The sequence below is a fragment of the Bos taurus genome, chromosome 29 (genome assembly GCF_002263795.3).
Source record: "Bos taurus isolate L1 Dominette 01449 registration number 42190680 breed Hereford chromosome 29, ARS-UCD2.0, whole genome shotgun sequence".
In the NCBI taxonomy this organism is placed as follows: Eukaryota; Metazoa; Chordata; class Mammalia; order Artiodactyla; family Bovidae; genus Bos; species Bos taurus.
Window position 1 is genome coordinate 40,775,835 of NC_037356.1, and position 19,731 is coordinate 40,795,565.

Genomic DNA, 19,731 nt, shown 5'->3' on the forward strand with positions numbered 1-19,731 from the left:
CAGCTTCCGCCTCCCAGACCCCCGGTTCTTCACAGTGAACCATGGGGCTTGTGACCTCTCTGCCTCTCCTACAACAGGAAGGGCCAGTCCGTGTCCAGATGACCCCGACTTAACAGCGTCCGTGACTATCCAGTGCCGTGGGTTCCCCCAGCTGAACTGGGTGTCCACTGTAGTCAGCATGGTGGAGAAAGTCATTTCCTTGGTGGAGAGTATTCCTATTAACCTCTTTACACTGGAGACAGTATTTTTGCTGTGACAAATCTGCTCATTTTTTTACAACCTGTCAGGGCTTACTTTCTCTCTGAAAAGAAATTGCTTCACTTTAAATTCCATATGCCACTAATAAAATGTATTTTGAAAGAATAACAGTGTGGTCAGGAGTCACTGTTGACGAAGACCAGAATGTACATGACCTCCCTTGTCTGTCAGTTCAGACAGGTGAACTTGTTAGACCTCTCAGCCTAAGGGTGGTGTGTGGATGTGATAAGACCACCTGCCTTGAGGAGACTATTTGAGAGTTTCCAGAAGAATGGAGTTTTGGGGGGATGGGCTAAGGAAGAGGCCCAGCCACACTGCAGTAATTAGCAGGGCTACAGATCCATCTTCTTGCCAGTTGCCGACCTTCAAGCCAGATGGTCTCACAGGCCAAGCCCCTGTCCCCTGACCTTCCCTGCACCCGTGTCCTCTGCTCTGAGCCCGAGAGAGAGAGAGAGAGAGAGAGAGAGATGGAGGCCGGCCGAGTTTGAATCTTGCTTATCCCCACGACCTGGGTGACCCTGGGCAGGATAACTTCTGAGAATGTGGTCATCTATAAAGTAGGTCACTCTGACGATTAAATGAAACAGACGCCAGCTGCTCAGTGTTTTATCTCCAGAGCCTCTGGACAGACAACATGTGGCCTGGCCCCAGGGGAGTCCATGCGGTTGTGTCCTTTAAGCCTCAGATACAACCTCCGCCCTTTAGAGATGGCATTCTGTCAGCAGGCGTGTTCATTCACTGGGGCTGCCGGCACCCAAACACCACAGGCGATGGCTCACGATAGACATTCCAGAGGCGGGAAGGCCCAGGTCCAGGCGTCAGCAGGGTGGCTCCTCCAGAGGCCCTGTCCTTGGCCTTATCTCCTCCTTGTCCAAGGACACCAGTCAGATGGGGTCAGGGCCACCTAACAGCCTGCTTTCCACCTCTTCACAGAGCCTGTCTCCAAAACCCTGAGTGGCAGGGCTTCAGCACGAGGATTCTGAGCGTCCCGATTCAGCCCCAACAGGAGACAGAGCAGGACCATTCAGGAGTTGGGAAGGGAGAGACTTCTGCAGAAGTAACCATCGCTGAGTAGAGAAGGAAGGAGCAGGGAGCGAGGACTGGTTTCACACGTCTCGTTTTTGTTCACAAGGGACGCGGCTCTGGTCACGGGGGCCTCTGGGGGCTCAGCTCTGGCCACCCAGTCAGGGAAGGGTCCCCCAGCTCCTCTGTGGCGGCCAAGGTGTGTGTTGTTGGCCTCAGACCTCGCTTCTGTGAACAGTCACTAGACTAGTCCGGAATCTCATATGCAGAGACCAGGGGGGAGGTCTCTCCTGCCCCACAGGCTGCCCAGCAGCAGCTCCCCAACTGTCCCAACAAATGCGGGCTCGAGGCCACGTCTGTGGGGAACACCAGGCCCGGATCCCTTCTCTGCCACAAGAGGGCAGCAACCCACACCGTCCACAGACTTCAGCCCTAAAGGAACACAACTCACCTCACTTAGCAAAACAATGTACTCAGATATTTTGGAACCAAAAGAGGTTTTCCTGTTCCTGACCTTCATCTAAATACTACGATTTGTTTTAGAGCACAGTTGTGGGGAGAAAAAAAAATGGTAGCAAATGCCCTACAAAATCAAAATCAGCCACGTCTCTGTCTTTTAAATCACTGAAGCCTGCTCTGCACCGACTGCCGCAGCCCAGGGGTGAGCTCGGCCAGGCAGTCCCTTCCAGCCAGGAAGAGGCTCACACCGCATTTGGCCCAAACGTGGGGACCCAGAGCCCAGTGAGGGCAGGTGTCTGCTGGGTGCGGCTCGACCCACCTGCTGATCTGGACGAACAGTCCCAGGAAGGAAGGGCCGTAACCGTGCAGCTGCTGGACAATAAGTGTTTTTTGTCCCACTTCCCCCCTCACACACCAATAATGTCCTTTTTAGACATGTTCCTCTCTTGCAGGAGAAATTACAGACTCTGAGGGCAGAGGAGGGAATGGTTTCCCCGCTCATCAGAAGTGGAAGTGTGGGGAAGCCCGGGGGAACACCGTGCCCCCCGCTGCACTTCTGCTTTCGCCCGCCCACACCCGGGAATCAGGGAGTGTGCCCAAAGAGTGTCTGGCTCCTGCTGGGCAGTGTAGGAGAGACCCAGGAAGGAATGGGGCTGGGCAGAAGGGCAGAGGCGGAGCCAGGTCCAGGAATGGGGCCGGGAGGGGGCCAGGCCAGTGGAGGGTGTGGGTGCCCAGCGGTGGCTCCATCCAGGGCACGGGTGCCATTAGATGGGCAGACCGCCCGTCCACTCACCTGCCCCGCACACAAGACCCAGAGGAGTTGAGCCACAGCCTTGTGAGAGGTGAGCTTGCCAGGGGAGGCCCAGGATGATACGGCCCTTCTGAAAGATGAAATAAGGCCCAGAGAAGTGGGTTTTCCAGGGCACTCATTGCATTCCAGTTAAACTGTGGTTTATCTCGGCCTCCCTGGTCCCAAACCCTCTATCTGAGTGATGGTCTTATCACATCACGCATGGTACCCAGTCTGGCATCACTAGTGGTGCCCAGACGCACATGGGACAGTCCCACCAGTGCTGCCGGTGACTAGCAGGGAAGTACAGGACATTTAGCAACTTTATCCTTCAAATTCTGCTTTTTTATTTCCCCAACCCACTATTAACATGGAGTTGGATTTTCATACAAAGAGAAGTTTGGGGCAAGCCTGGCCTGGGCTGGTTGAGGAGGCCAGGCTGAGTTATCTTTTTTTTTTTTAATCACTCACTAATCACTCATCATCTTAGAGTCAAGTCTGTTTTTTGCTCTGCAATAATTAGCTCTATCTGGACCTTGTGCCAAACTCAGGGCTTCCCAGATTGCGCTAGTGGTAAAGAAACTGCCTGCCAATGCAGGAGACATAAGGGATGTAGGTTCAATTCCTGGATCAGGAACATCCCCTGGAGGAGGAAATGGCAACCTACCGCAGTATTCTTGCCTGGGAAATCCCATGGACAGCGGAACCTGGTGGGCTACAGTGCATAGGGTCACAAAGAGTTGAACACAACTGAAGCAACTCAGCACGGGTCAAACTCAGGTGGAGTTTGCGTTCTAAGCTGTGGCTGGGAGCAAAGGAGCAGAGAGGTTAGTTCTTCCTGTCCCATAGGACCATGGCTCCAACCACGACTCAGGCTGTTCTCTTGCAGAGGAGCAATTTTTAACAAATGTTTTTTAGTTAAAAACAACCTTTTAACATAATAAAAGAGGTATATGTTCATTGTAGCAGTTGAAGACAATGACCAAAAAAACTTAAGTGTGAGAAAACATAGAGCCACAAAAATAAGAAAAAATAAGGGGAAAAGATTTTTAGCACCCAATCAATATCACTATTAACACCTATGGTACATATTCATTATTATTTTGTCCAAAATGAGATCACACCATATATGCATTTTTAAACTTTTTTCAGTTAACAATCCAGCTTTCCATGTCAGTCAAGTTTCACCTTTTGTAACACTCATTCAACATTCAGATTTCTCCAATGTTCTCAAGAAAAACGTCACCGACAGCAGGTTTGTGCAGATCCTCAGCCTTGCGGGGATGGGTGAGCGATCGTGCATCTCAGTCCCCCCTCTCGGGTCCTGCCCTGCTTTAACGGCTCTGACCTGTTGGGTGGTCAGGCCAGGGGCCCCGCAGCACCGTGCCTGCCCGGCCAATCAGGCTGCCTCCTCTGGTTCCACAGCACAAGCCTGCCGAGCTGGGCTGTGGGAACAGCACCGGGCTTAAGGTTTGGAAAGGGAAACACGGGTTGTGCCAGAGCACACGGCCTCACCCAGAAGCTTGGCAAGGCCCGAGCTAGAGTGGGACGAGCAGGTGGGGAACGGGTTCGTCTCGTGCACCGTCCAGGAAAGACCTCGAACCGCCCTTCCTGCTGGGGCCTCCTCGTCACCTCTCCCTGGGGTCACTCACTGCCTTCCCAGCTCTGCTCACCTTCAACCTCTCCTACGGCTGGCTGGCCACACAGTAAGCAAGAGGTTTCGCCAAGTGCCTCCTGGGCAAAGGGCATTTCCAAAAGTATTTACAAATTGGCATAGGCGGATGCCAATCTTGCAGTGAATCCAGGACTGTTTCTGTGGGATGAGAACAAAGGCTGGGCTTCTCTCGCCTTCCAGAACAACATTCCCCTGTCCACAGGCACCAGATCCCTGGGGCTTTGAACTCCTGAACTCTCTCCCCCAGTGCTCTATTCAGACACCAAGTATTTAAATCTTTCAAAAAGAAAGTCCAAGGCGAGTTTCTCCCTCCCTCCCACCCCTCCCCTACCTTCCCCCGGGCTGCCTCAACCCCCCACCTCTCCCCTGCCTTCCCCTGGGCCCCCTCAGCCCCCTGTGCTGCATGGCTCACTGTGGCCCCTGCTTCTCCGGTGACCTCACCCCGGATCCGGCCTCTCTGCCTCGTGCTTCCCAATCGCCCCAGCCATCTCTGCACATCTTATCTCTGGCTCTTGCACAGACATCACACCCTGGATGCCTCATGACTCAAAACTCCACCACTCCCCCTCCAGGCCCTTTTCCCACCCCATCCCTGTCTTTGTTGGAAATTCCTGCCTGTTTGTCCATGGTGATGGAGGCTCAAGCAGAAATGGTCAGGATGCAGGGCGGGTCACCCTGCACAGTCAACCCTCCCCTGCACGCTCCCTGGTTCCAGCCCCAAGGCCTTGCTCGGCAGTGAACCACGGCTGTCCTGGGAAGGGACGCGCCTGCCTGCTTGCACACCAGGTCTCAGACCAGGGCCCGCCACCGTGGTGCTCCAGGGTGGCCTCCCTGGGAAAGGATTTCATTGTCTTTGAGAGGAAAGGGTCCAGGGCTGTTTCCTCTCTCTGGTCGCTGGGGCCATGGAGCGATCACCCCCTCCCCAGCTGGGCCAGTCCCCTGATCACGCTGCACAGCAGGATGGCCCAGAGCGGGAAGAATGTCCCTGGCTGCTCTAAAACTTGGCAGGCAGGCTGCCCTGCCCTTCCGGGAGTCCGCTTCCCAGGATGGGTGTGGCCTGGCGCCCGCAGTCCCCTTGGCCCCCACACTAGCCCACCCAGCTCTGGACCTCGGCCCTCTGCACCGACACCGCCCAGCTCCTCAACGCTTCTCGGAGTTGAGGATTCCCGGAGGGCCGCCTGGGTGGCAGCTGGGCCTGTGCTCAAGTTTGAAGACAGAGGAATGAGGAAGCCCGACGGCCAGTCTTCCCAGGAGCCCATCCTGACCACCCTCAAGGTTAGGTCCCCCAAGAACCTCCGAGGGTTCCTGCTGCTGCCGTGTGAGACCCCCAAGCCCTGGGCCAGCTCCTCCCGCTGCACCCCCAAGCGAGGGGCTCCCCAGGCCTCTGCACACCCCATGCCCTCTCCCGTAATGCCTTTCCACCCCTGAAGGGTTGGCAGGGGGAGTAATGGGAACCTCTCTCAGAAGGGAGTTGTGAGGATCAATCAGTCAAGACAGGAAATTCTTAGAAGTGTGTCGGGCACATAGTGAGCACGGAGGAAGCGTTAGCTCTCATTAGTGTGTTGTTTTGTCCCCAGGCCACACCAACCAGAGCGAACTCTTCCTTTTCTGAGCCCCTGCCACTCTCAGGGTCCCCAGCCAGAGATCTGAAATGGGCCTCCATCCTATGGACCCCGAAGTTGCTTTACCCATATGGACACGCAGACTTCAGGGCTTGGCCAACAGGCCTGGCTACCCCCATGTGGGGCAAGGGCTTGGGCAGGACCCCATCCTCGATGACGCCAGCACAAAGGGGAAGTGTCTTCCTTTTGCAGGTTACAAAGCACGTTCCCATCTTTCTCTACTTCAGAGAACAGACAGGGCAGAAGTCATTATTCCCATTTTCCAAATGGGGCCCTTGATACAGAGGAGCAGTGAACACCTCACTCACCCAGACTACGCTCCAGTGAGTGGCCCAGTTAGGCCCTGGATCCAGCTTTGTTTGCTGGAAGCCCAGCGCTTCCTCAGCACCACACTGGGTCACAATCAGTTAAGTGCATCTTCCTCCTTCTGAAAAGCAGCTCAGATGCCAAAGGAATTAGAGATGGCCGCCCGATGAGAACCAGACGCCCTGCCCCTTGTCTCTGGGCCAGCTCCCAGGAAAGGGAAGACAGTGGACGTGCGGGCCCCGAGGCCCGGCCCGCCCTGTGAGCTCAGCTCCTGGCAGAGGGAGCCTCCCTAAGAAAGGCCAGGAGCCCCCCGAGCCTGGAAAAGCCTCTCCCCAGAGCTGGACCAGACCACCAGGCTGCTCATCTACGGGGTCAGAACAAGGAGTGTCCAAGGCCAACTGTGCAGTCATTCACCCTCCCTAAACCCAACAATCCAGCTAACTTAGTGCTGTACCCATTTTTCAGATGGGAAAAGTGAGGCCCAAGGAGATGTGACTCCCTGAGCAAGCAAGGAAAGCTGGATGACAGCCCATGCCTCAGCCCTGTTCACAACAGGGCTCGGCGGGGGAAAACTCACCCAAGACCTGGGGCAACACAGCCAGCCCTGCCCAGCACCCCCTCTAACCCCTGCCCAGAGGCTGGGCCCACCAGGAGGCCCCAGGCCCCACTGTCTGCTGGGTCGCTGGTAGGGGAGCTCCTACCAGCTCCTAGTTGAGGTGAAGGCCCACTCAGCAGAGGTTCCAGCAGGTCAGGGCCTTGAGTGGGGAAGGGAGGCTGGGCTCCCTGAGAACATGAGTGCATCAGGGAACAGGCAGAACTCGAGTCCACAGCCAGGGCACCCAAGGTCACTGGCCAGAATCGCTCCTGGGGGCCGTTTCTACCACCAGCTCCCCACCTGGATGCTAGGAGAGCTGGAGGGGCCAAGGACATAGCCAGGCCCAGCCCCAGGCCTGGTGGGTGTGCATGTGTGGGCGGCGTCCCTGCCTGAGTCCAAGTTCAGGAGCCCAGCCAGGGGGATTGTTCACATTCGTTTAACAAACAGAACAGCCTTGACCACAAGGTCAAAATAACAATGAATTCAAACTCCACTCCAGTCCCAGCCCACCCTCCAGCGCGGTGCTGCTAGAGGACTCAGGGAATTGAGGGTGCCCACCTCCCGTCCCCACCCCAGCAAGCCCCTTTTTCCTGCATCCACCAGATGTGTGTCCCCCTCCCTTGCCCCTTGCCCCCACTTCCCCTGCTCCAGCCTACCCTCCACCCCACTTTAGAACCTTTCAAGGGGTCCTAAGTTAAAGCCAAACGCCCCTTTGTCACTCAAGGCTCTGTGTGGACGGAGCACACGGGCCTCGTCCAGCTCATGGGCCTCGGCCACGTCGGCTTCTCATGGGGCCCTGCTCCCTCTGGCTCCAAGCTTCACACACTCCTCTCTGCCCAGAGGCCCCCTCTCCTACCCAGCTCTGGACAGCACCTGCTGATCTCAGAGCCCACCCAAGGGACGCTTCCTCCAACACCCAGGCCCGGTAAGCCCTCTGACACCCCCAAATCTCTTCTTCATGGAAACCATCACCATTGTAATTAACATGTGTCTCCCACCCTAAATGACGTCCCCAGTACCAGCCCCAGGCCTGGCACATGGCAGAACCTGAACTACTGAGTCCTGAACAGCCAGTGGAGGGGCTGGACACTCCTAGCTCTGACCTCGCTTCCTTCCAGCTTCCTCCCTGCCACCCTCAATTCAGAGACACCTCCTCCAGGAAGGCTTTCTGTCTTTCCCTTCCCTGAGTAGCTCCTAGTAGACAACTCGTAAACCATGATCACCTTGTCCGTCTGCCTCCCCATATGCTTGTGAGATCCTTGAGGGAGCACGAAGCCCCGGGCTCCGGCCAACCACAGTCTCTTCCCCACCCTCTCCCCTTGCCCCGCTCAAGCTGAGGTCCCTGAAAAGCATGGACTTCCTCCCATCAGTCCCTGAACTCTGACAGCCCTTCTGAGAGGGACAGCCTCCACTAGTCCCAGTTTACAGATGACATCCCTGAGGCTAGGAGGAAAAAGGCTCAAAGTTCTGCATTGCTGCGAACATCCTCATGATGGGTACTGTGTCGCCTGTTAGGAAGTTGGCCAGCCTCTGGTCTCGGGCCTTTTCTCAGAGAGGCCCAGCCTTCCAGAGCGGGAGAGACAGACAGACAAAGAGAGAGAGAAAGGGAGGGAGAGAGAGAGAATTTAGTTACTTCGGTCAGGGTTGTATTTTAAAACTGACTCTTGAGCAGTTTGGACCACAGAGAAGTATGTAATTACACAAAAATGTTAAGACACAATTTAGAGTAAGTAAATTTAAGTAAATTTACAGTAAGTAATTGTCTTCTATTTGCCAAGTTCTGTCAGTCCCTTCCCAACACATGCTCATCTTGTCCTTCAAAATTTTCTACGGAAAAAAAATTCCATGGAATTTCTCGACAACAGTAAGTTTTTAAAAAGCCCGCACGTGGGATGGGGGATGAAGGGCCAGAATTAGGTCCAATCCCTGCCCATCCCTGCCCTCAGCGATGGCCCAGCTTCCAAGAGCAGTGAGGAGGACACAGGGCTGGAGACAGGATGGTCAAAGGGCTCTGAGCTCCCTGGGCAGCAGAGACCACAAGGACCAGAGGTGCAAGGGGTGGGGGGCGGTTAGGGGGCCAGGCGGGCTCAGCGTAGGGCCTGTAACTATAGACCCTGCGGATGGATTGCAGATCAGTCGCAGCTGGGTCAGCCTCCCAGGGTTTAGATGCTCCTTCTTCTACTTATTTGGGGTTTTTTTGGTTTGTTTGTTTATTTTGATTTTTTTCCTTTAATTCTATTGGAGCATAGTTGATTTGCCATATTGTGTTAACTTTCAGATGTACAGCAAACTAAGTCAGTTACACATATATCCACGCTTTTTTAGATTATATTCCGTAGAGGGCATCACAAAGTATCGAGCAGAGTTCCCTGTAGTATACAGCAGTTCCTTATTAGTCATCTATTTTTCATATATAGTTGTGTGCATATGTCAATCCCAATTTTCCAGTTTATCCCCTCCCCCACCCTCTGGTAACTGTAAGTTTATTTTCTACCTCTGTAACTCTATTTCTGCCTTGTAGTTCAGTTGCACCCTGTTTTTTAGATTCCATATAGCGATACCAAACGATATTTGTCTTTCTCTGTCTGACCTACTCCCTCCTCTACTTGTGACTGTGAGACCCTGGGCAACTTCCTGAGCCTCAGTGTCCCCACCTGTGAAATGGGGTCAGGAGCAGAACCTTCCTCACAGGACTGTTGAAAGGCCTGAATGAGAGATCCGGTGGCGTGCAGTGCCGGGCAGAGGGTGGGTGGCCACGGCTGAGGCCATACTCTCCCTGAAGAGGTGACGGAGTTCTAATGGAAAGTTGGCTCTGATCCGAGTCTTGAAGGTGAGAAGGGTTTCAACAAGTGTAGATGGGAGTAGAAGGTTGGTGCACTCAGGGAGATTTAAACTGATGATGAGGACAGACAGGTGAGTGCATCTCAGGAAACGGAAGAATTACTGAGGATAAGCTCCAGAGCCTGGGGGCAATAATTGTCACAGAAAACACTGAGTTTGGGGTTTCTATTTGTTTGGGCTGCTCTGGGTCTTTGTTGCAGCATGTGGGGTCTAATTTCCTGACCAGGGATCAAACCCGGGCCCTTTGAATTGGGAGTGTGGAGTCTTAGCCACTGGACCACCAAGGAAGTCCCAACACTGAGTATTTTAGCATTTAGTATCTGCCAGGGGCCTCCCTGGTGGCTCAATGGTAAAGAATCCACCTGCAAATGGATTCTATCCCTGAGTCAGGAAGATCCCCTGGAGAAAGAAGTGGCAACCTACTCCCGTATTCTTGCCTTGGAAATCCCATGGACAGAGCAGCCTGGCGGGCTACAGTCCATGGGGTCACAAAAGAGTCAGACGTGACTGAGCGACTGAACACAGGCACGTGGCATGCTCTACGTGCCATCCATGTTCCCCTCCCTCCCTACCCAAGATCACAGAACACCTGGCAGTGAGGGTGGGGGATAACATGCTCCGAGCTCCATCCGTTCATTCAGCAAATATTTAATAAGCATCTACTATGTGCAGGGCCCGGGCTTCTCAGGCGGTGCTAGTGTAAGGAACCCACCTGCCAATGCAGGAGGCAAGAGATTCGGGTTCAATCCCTGGGTCGAGAAGATCCCCTGGAGGAGGGTACGACAACCCACTCCACTATTCTTGGCTGGTGAATCTCGTGGATAGAGGAGCCTGTCCAGCTACAGTCCATGGAGTCACAAAGAGTCGGACATGACTGAAGAGACTTAGCATGCACACGCCCATGTGCAGGGCCCTGGAGAATTATAGGTGAGCACGGAGCTTAGTTCTAGCGGGGAGATAGATAATAGACAAACATGTAAAGGAGATCGTTTCAGGCGGTGATAAAGGCTCTAAAGGAAAGAAAGCTGAATTCTGAAATCCAGAGTGACTGGGGAAAGGGGACGCGGTGATCAAGGAAGGCTTATCCACAGAGGGGCTGTTAGAGTTGTAATCAGAAAATAATTTGGGACGAGCATCCAGGCAGAGGGAGGTGAGCCGGCCCTCCGTATGCCCACCATGGCCACAGGGTACTGAGTCAGGGGGAGGGTGGGATGACCCAACGTGGGACTGGAGAGACAGCTGAGGATAGGTCACACCAAGTGTGGACCAGGTGAGACTTGGGATTTTATTCTGAGTGTTGTGGGAATGGCTTATACAGAGAAGTGACAAGACCAGATTTATTTTTCAAAGATCTCAACAGCTGCTCTGGGGCGAACGGACCTCAAGGGGCACTGTGGGGACATGACATGGGATCCATGCTCCACCAGAGCCTCAAGCAGGAGCCCCCACACTGTCCTCCCAGGCCAGGCGTCTCCAGGGCCACCGTGGAACAGGCTGCTCCCAGCTGGCCCCCGCCTGACCAGTGGGTCTGTCTCCAGCCTCTGCAACGCAGGAACGCCTGCTCTCTAGTTATCACATCTTGTGGCGTTCTGAATCCACTGGGGAAAGACCACCAGTGAGTTTAGAGGAAAGTAAATGACAGCAACAGAGGTTGTTTTTCAGCATTTTTCCAGGCCCCAAGGGCCCATGAGGTTCAGAGCATCATTGAACTGTTTGTCCCTGAGACGCTGGCTGTGGTCTCGGCGAGGCAGCGGTGAGCAGTGGTGTGAAGCGAGATTTTAGTTCCCTGCCCAGGAATTGAACCTGGGTGGCCTGGATGAGAACCAGGAGTCCCAGCCATCAGACCAGCAAGGGCTAGAGGCTAGAAACTATTTTTCCCTGGATCTTTGCCACCAGTGAAAAAATACATTAATCATGAAAGCCAAAACTGTAAATGCAGGTACAAAGTTTATTATTAGAGGCACAGCATAACAACAAGTGGGGGGGGGGCACACAGAGAAACAATTTGTCAATTTGTTTAGTTAAGGTGGAAGCAAGGCAGAGATGCATAATCAGAAAGAGTGTGGGTGTCCTCATTAGTAAAAAGGAGCTCAGAAAAGAGCCACTGAAGTCATTTATATAGAACCGTTCTTCCCCCATCTTTGTTTACCTTTAGCCAATTTTCTGGTTTCTTTCTCCACATCTGACCTGCCCTAAAACTCCCCTCAACATTCAGGTGCTACTTTTTGCAAAGATGGATTTCAATGCAAAGGTGTCTGGAAGAAGCAAGACTCAATATGGCCTGGCATCCCTGACTTTTGACCCCCAAGGAGGCTTTCTGCATGTGGGTAGTGTCTCCCTTGCACCAAGGAGGGGAAATATGTGACCTCTTAATCCTTTACTCAAACAAGGTTCAGCCCCTCTTTGTTCCTGACATGACTTAAGGCGTCCACAAGAGACAAAGCCTGGCTAGTGCCCTGTTTCAATTGTTACTTCCATTGATGACAGCAAACAGGAGGTTGATTTGTAAGTGCTTAACCTGGAGCCTGGGCTTCCTTGGTGGCTCAGCAGTAAAGAATACCCCTGCAATGCAAGAGACTTGGGTTCAATCCCTGAGTCAGGAAGATCCCCTGGAGGAGAACATGACATCCCACTCTAGTATTCTAGCCTGGAGAATCCCAGGGACAGAGGAGCCTGGCAGGATATAGTCCAGAGGGGCACAAGGACTCGGACGAGACTAAAGTGATTTAACATGCCCACCTATCTCCTGTCTCAGGAAATGCAAACAGGAGGCTAGTGTAAGTGTCTGACCTGAAGTCCATCTTTTTCTCACCCCAAGAAGTGTAAACAGAAGGCCGGTTGTAAATGCCTAGGCTGGAGCCCATCTATCTCCTGCCTCAGTTGCAGCTCGAGCTGAGCAATAAGCAGCCAGCTGAGCTGTGCTCTGCAGATCAGACCTGCAGAAAGACACTCAGTTCAAGTACTGTTTCTGCCCCAACTCTCTGTGCAACCTCTCATGACTTATGGCATCTCGCTGGGCCTGAGACCCCTTCTCCAGAACAAAGGGTGGAGCTGATGTTCGCTTCAGCCCTTCCAGACTCCAGAGGCAGAACCTCCCAGAGTTCGAGCCGGAGGCAAGCCATCTGCAGAGAGCCATGCAGTCATCTGGAGGCCGAGACCTGGACAGTCTGACCTCTTCCATGCTGTCTTGGCTAGAGAGACCGCAAGGATGTCACTGGGGTCTCACCACCTTGAGGGATGGGGTGAGCAGCAGCCCTGTGCCCGCGGCTCCCAAGCTATTCACTCACGCTGGGAAGTTCTTGAAACATGAACCTATGTTATTTTTCCTCTTATTTATTTTCCTCTCTTGGCTCTTGCCCTAATCCAGGTGGCCCAAGGGAAGGGCTGTCACAGAGGAAGGCGGAGAAAGGGGCAGTCTTTTCTTGGCTTCTGCAGTTCAAAAGCCCCCCTTTCAGAGGAATGGAAAGACCTCCAGGCACTTGTTTGTGTAAGAGTCAGGCTTCCTGAGCCCCCACCACACCCCCAGACTAGAAAAGGACTCCCAGGGCAGCTGGGAGGCACAGAGTAAGTATAGACACACCTCGGAGATACATGTGGGTTCAGTTCCAGGCCACCACAATGAAGTGAGTCACATGGATTCTTTGGTTTCCCAATGCATATGAAAGTTACGTGTATACTTAAACTGTAGCCTATTAAGTGTGCAATAGCATTAAGGTAAAAAAATGTACAACTATACACCTGTAAGTGAGGCAACAGTGTAAATCAAATATACTTCAGTTTAAAGAAAATAAACAAGCAAAAAATCTACACACCTTAATCAAGAAATACTTTATTGGTTAAAAATGCTAACCACCAGAGAGCCTTCAGCGAGTCATAAACTTTTTGAAAAAGCGACACCAAAGATCACTGATCAGAGATCACCATAACAAATAATAATGAAAAAGTTTGAAATACTGCAAGAATTGCCAACATGTGACACAGAAACATGAAGTGAGCAAATGCGGTTGGAAAAATTGGTACCAAGACATTTGCTCAACACAGGGCTGCCACAAATGTCAATTTCCAGAAAACACCATATCGTGAAGCACGTCTGGACTACCACAGATCGGTGGTCTCTGCTGAAATAAGTCCAGGCAGTAAGAGGGTTTAAAACCAGTAAGACTCACTAGATGCCTATATGCTTTTTAATATCACCATGCACCAGCAATTCTCAACAATGTCAGTGATAAAATACTCCTATCTGGAATATTCTCCTAAGTCCAAGTTGAAAGCATCTGATATGGGTAACGTTGAGTTTTCATAGTATATATGTAAGCTCCAAATTAGCACACGTTTACTGCTTATCTTTCAACAGACACTATATTCTACATGGAAATTATTTCTAAGAACTCTCAGTCTCCAGCAGGTTCATGTCAAGAATAAGTTTGTCATGAAGACAAGAACACAAAGCTACTAATAACAACCTTTGTAAACCCATGCAGGAAATTAGGAGGGCTACAGGACTGGAAGGTGGGAAAAAATGGATATTAAAAAGTTTATACAAGGACTTCCCTGGCGGTTCGGTGGTTAAGAATCCACCTGCCAGTGCAGGGGACACAGGTTCAATCCCTGATCGGGGAAGATCCCACACACTGCAGAGCAACTAAGCCCATGCGCCACGGCCCCTGAGCCTGTGCTCTGGGACTTGCGCTGCACAACAGGGGAGCCACCGCCGTGAAAAGCCCGAGCAACACGGCTGGAGAGTAGCCCCACTCGCTGCAACCAGAGAAAGCCCTCTCACCTCATCGAAGACCCAGAGCAGCCAAAAATTAATAATTATTTTTTTTAAGTTTTTTTTTTTTTTTTTAAGTTTTTACAAAACCTTTCTTTTGTTTTCCAGTCACACCGCGTGGCATGCAGGATCTTAGTTCCCCAACCGGGGACCCAAACTGTACCCCCTGCAGTGGAGCCACAGAGTCCTAACCACTGCACCACCAGGGCAGTCCCTGGACAGACTTAAATGAAGTCTCCTAAGGTAGAGAAAGCAGATATGATAATGGCTTTCCAGCATATAAAGGATGGCCACAAGAAAGAAGAGTTTCATGTATGTCATATTGCTCGAAAAGGCAGAACTAGCACTAACAGGTGTATATTTGCACATAGGTAAATAGAAAATTGATGGCTAAAGCTATTTAACGAAAGAACAAACTGAGTAGAATGATGATCTAGAGGAGTGGGATGCTGAGATAGGAGAGTTGCAAGAGGGAGAGGGTATATGTATGCATATAGCTGATTCAGTTCGTTGTACAGCAGAAACTACCACCACATTGTAACGTAGCTATATCCCAATAAAGGAAATAAAGAAATATAAACAAAAAATTTTAATAAATAGATAAAAACAATAAGCTAAGTACAAAGTAGAAAGCTTGCCATCTTGAAAGGTTTCATATAGAAGCCACTGACTAATCCACTTAGATTGCTGTGAAAATTAAATTTGTTCACTATAGAAAGCACTTCGTACTGTCTGGAACACAGAAATAGCTCACTACATGTTACCTATTATAACTATTATTATTACCTGAAAGTTTAGTAAAACTTCTCTGTAAAACCATCTAGACCTTCTGATTCTTAATTACTGTGCTAGTCAGGTTGTTGGGAGAAGGCAATGGCACCCCACTGCAGTACTCTTGCCTGGAAAATCCCATGGACAGAGGAGCCTGGTGGGCTGCAGTCCATGGGGTCGCTAAGAGTCGGGCATGACTAAGTGACTTCACTTTTACTTTTCACTTTCCTGCATTGGAGAAGGAACTGGCAACCCACTCCAGTGTTCTTGCCTGGAGAATCCCAGGGACGGGGGAGCCTGGTGGGCTGCCGTCTATGGGGTCACACAGAGTCGGACACGACTGAAGTGACTTAGCAGCAGCAGCAGCAGTCAGATTGTTAAGTTTACTTGGGCCCAGTTTTACAGTTTGTTTTCTTCCATTTTATCTGTGGTTTTTGAAATATTGTTCTGTTATAATCCTGTATACTATATTTTGTTGTAATGAAGAACGTTATTTTATCAGTGGCTTACAAAAAAGAGTAAGTTTTTTCGAAGGTGCAGAATGCTTGGAGCTGACTTCAGATTCAGCTCTAGCCTCCAGCTCCTGTTTGCTACACAGTCCTGTGCTCAAACGGCAAGTCCAAAGTGATCCACCGACATGCTGGGCTCGTAAAGAGCAAGGAAGAGAACTTGAGTTGCTTCATTTCTGTCATCTCAGACCACTTGGAGCTTCTCTTTGGGCTTAAATTTTTAAACAGTAAAAGAATGTAAGGCATAATATTTTTGTTTCAGATGAACATTTTAGTTCATACATGAAACATTGGACTGAATTTTACTATCTTTAAAGTTGAAATGTATTCTTTTTCAATTGCTGGTTGTTTGAAAACTAAAGAACAAATCAAATAAATAAAATAGTGCATCAGGGGTACAATTTAGCAGTCGCTTACATTTACCTTTTGCAGGTATGTAATTCAGTTTTATACAAATTCACTTCTGGGTAAATTTTAATTGAATAATTATTTACGTAAGATGTTAATATAGCAGACTGTAACCAAAGAATCAGAGTTCATTAGGTAAATATACAAGTTCTTGAATAAATAGCTGTGTGCTGTGTTTGTGTATGTTTTATTGAAGTGCAACTGATTTACAATGCTGTTAGTTTCAGGTGCATAGCAAAGTGATTCAGTTATACATACGTGTATATTTTCAGACTCTTTCCCTTGTGAAAGTGAAAGCTGCTCAGTTGTGTCCGACTCTTTGCGATCCTATGGACTATACAGTTCATGGAATTCTCCAGGCCAGGATACTGGAGTGGGTAGCCTTTCCCCTCTCCAGGGCATCTTCCCAACCCAGGGATGAAACCCAGGTCTCCCGCATCGCAGGTGGACTTTACCAGCTGAGCCACAAGGATAGTCCCCGTGCTATATTGTAAGCCCTTGTTGGTTATCTACTTCACATCTATAGTAGTATGTATGTATTGACCGCAAACTCCTAGTATATCCCCATTGACCCAAACTCCTAACATTTCCCCACACCCTCTTTCCCTTTGGTAACCATAAGTTTGTTTTCTATGTTTGTGGATCTATTTCTGTTTTGTATATAAGTCCGTTTGTATCATTTTCTTTTTAGATTTCACATCTTAGTAATACCACATGACATTTGCCCAATTTACTTACTTCACTAGATTATTTCAGTTCAGTTCAGTTCATTTCTGTCGCTCAGTCGTGTCCGACTAGTATGATAATCTCTAGGTCCATTCTTGTCGCTGCAAGTGGCATTATTTCATTCTTTTCATGATTGAGTAGTATTTCATTGTAGATATGTACACATCTTCTTTACCCAGTCATCTGTCATGGACATTTAGGTTGCTTCCATGTCTTGGCTACTGTAAATAGTACTAAATAGCTGTGTGAAAATGGTGTGCTCTGATATTTATTTTTGCCAGCAGGGTGTGTGTGTTTCAATAAAATAAAATGATCTTGATGGATAATTAAATCAGTGGTCACTATCTGCCTTTTTTTCTGATCTTTATTCTTCATTTCATTTCACAGTTGTACTGAGAATAAGTTTTGTTGTCTAGAGTAGGGAGGCATTAAAACGGGATCCTCTCTGGGTATCAAATCCACCAGGGAAGCCATGGAGAGATCAAGCCTTAGTGAGGTGGCAGAACTTCCAGATGGGTCTGAAGAATCTGAGAGCAGACAGCAGAAGCCCCCCACAGCAGAAATGGGTGAATGATAGCATCTTAGGTGGGATCACAGCAGAATCTCCCAGCCTCAGCACCACTTGGGAGCAGCAGCAGGATTCCTGGGCACCCAGAAGTGGCTCCAAGGTGGCAGAGAAAGCCAGTGAGCCTGAGGCCTGCACAGGCTGATGACCAACAGCAAGAGCTGAGCTGGTGACAGGTGGCACCAACCAGCACCGATGCCCCCACTGCACAAAGTCCACCGACGTCTTGGTTCTGAGCAAGGCCCCTGGAAGTTAGTACAACTCTGGACAGGGAGGGGCCCAGGAGGACTGAGGCTAAATTCCCATCCCCTTAGCAGAGTGAAGGCTTGAGACTGAAATTGCATTTTATTTTAGTTATCATAGAAATGTTATATACTATTATTAAATGTATTGCTCAGTCATGTCCAACTGTCTGTGACCCCATGGACTGTGGCCATCAAGCTCCTCTGTCCATGGGGTTTTTCAGGCAAGAATACTGGAGTGGGTTGCCATTTCCTCTTCCAGGGAATCTTCCCAGCTCAGGGATCAAATCCATATCTCCTGCGTCTCCTGCGTTACAGGTGGATTCTTTACCACTGAGCCACGGGGAAGCCCATTATATGTGTTATGTATGTTTATATATGTATATGAGACAAAATACATTACATAGTATATTACATATAAAATATATAAATAAACTATAACTATTTTAGTTATAAAAATAGAGATAGATGATAAAGTTCTCATTCATGTTTGAGGATACTGCATCACCCTGATAGACAGAGTGATGTGGTACCCAGAAGAGATGATGCAAGCCATGGGAGGGGCATGCAGGGCCAGGGGCTCACCCAGCTCCTCTGCGTGAGACATCGGTGGGTCTCAGACTAACAGCCTGAAAGCCCGTGGTGGTCTTCCCTCCCGCTCCCTGTTCATGTGGGACCACCGCAGTTCCACAGAGCCCCTCGGCCGGCCAGCAACAGACCTGAGCCCTGACCCACGTATGCTGATCCCAAGGGCTCACGTCCCCTGTGATGGCCACAGGCAGAGCCGTACCACCCACCCGAGGCACCAGGCAGAGGGGCCTCGGCGGTGACCTGCCAAGTCCACAGCGGGAGGAAGCTCAGGGCAGGGGAGACGGGAGAGGACCAACGAGGAGGGCAGAACCTGGTGACTCACGGCAGAACAAAAAGGCTGCAGGATTCAGCGGGCAAGTGAAAGCTCCCTGGGAAAGGTCAGGAAGTGAATTGTCACGCGCTGTCAACCCATATCTGCTGCCCAAATCCCCAGAACCGCCAGTAAGACGGAGGGAACCAGTTTCCACCCTGCAGGACAGGGCCTTCCCTCACCCTCACAGTCCCCACCCTCAGAGGAAGCTTCCCCCAGAGCCAAGAACCTGCTGGTTCTGCCAGGCGTCCAGGTCTCAGGGAAAGCCCAACCCCGGCTCCCAGCCGGTCCCCACCCTCCCACCTCGCCCCCAAGTTTCAGCTCCAGCAGCAGAGAGGGCTCAGATCCTCAGCGGGTTGAAGCCTGCCTCACCCCCATCCCTCCCCGAAACTCCAGAAAGAGCAAAAGCCGAGTCACTTTGTACTTGGGTCCAACCCACAGCAGGGAGTGGGTGAAGCGTGTCCACAGGATGCCACTAGGGGGCCCATGTGAGCGTCTTGGCTGGCCACTCCCCTTACTCTGAGAGCTAAGGGATGTCTTGCCCTGGGAAGGTGAGATCCCCGTTGAAATCAGAACCGCGGACACCCACCCCAACACCCTGCTCCCGCCTCCCCAGCCCTCTCATTCCCCACCATCAACCCCTCCACAGAGAATGTTAACACCAGTGAGGAGGACAGCGCATCCAAACCCAGGCGTCTGGGCAGGTGTGTCGTTACCATGTGGCTGGTAATGGCAGAAAAGCTGGAAACAACGTTAAGGTCCATCAAAAAGGTACTGGTAAAGGAAATTATATTACATCCTGCAAACACATAGTCTACAGCATGAGAAAAGTCAAAATCTGTAAGTGCCAAGGTTTGGAAAGATATCCCAGATGTAATAGTAAGTGGGAAAAGCAAGCTCCAGAGCTGTGTAAGTAGAATGATACTCTCATGGGCTGGTTTTTCTATATCTGACACTCACTCCCTTCCCGGTGGCTCAGGCAGTAAAGAATCTGCCTGCAGTGTAGGAGACATGGGTTCAATCCCAGGGTCAGGGAGATCCCCTGGAGAAGGGAATGGCAACCCACTCCAGTATTCTTGCCTGGAGAATCCCATGGACAGAGGAGCCTGGCCGGGCATCAGTCCATGGGGTCTTGAAGAGTCGGACACAACTGAATGACTAACACTTTTCACTTTCCCCTCCCATTCATTCTCTGATCTTTCTATGGTCTGCTCTGTGTCCCTGGAGGCTGACCTCTAAGGACCACAAAACCCATGCTTCCTTGCTTCT

At 50.8% G+C, this 19,731-nt stretch overlaps 1 protein-coding gene and 1 long non-coding RNA gene across 3 annotated transcripts in view; one reads left to right on the forward strand and one right to left on the reverse strand.

Moving 5' to 3' along the window:
• CSKMT (citrate synthase lysine methyltransferase) overlaps positions 1 to 19,731 on the forward strand; it is a 427,761-nt gene that overhangs the window by 205,782 nt on the left and 202,248 nt on the right. The window lies entirely within an intron of this gene.
• LOC101907613 (uncharacterized) lies at positions 409 to 5,893 on the reverse strand. Of its 2 annotated transcripts, XR_240664.5 has the most exons (4): positions 4,647 to 5,893; positions 4,204 to 4,343; positions 3,198 to 3,335; positions 409 to 2,621 (listed from the first exon to the last, which is right to left on the reverse strand). It is a non-coding gene; the product is annotated as an uncharacterized lncRNA (long non-coding RNA). The 2 variants fall into 2 exon arrangements; XR_009493365.1 differs by having other exon boundaries at positions 3,198 to 4,343.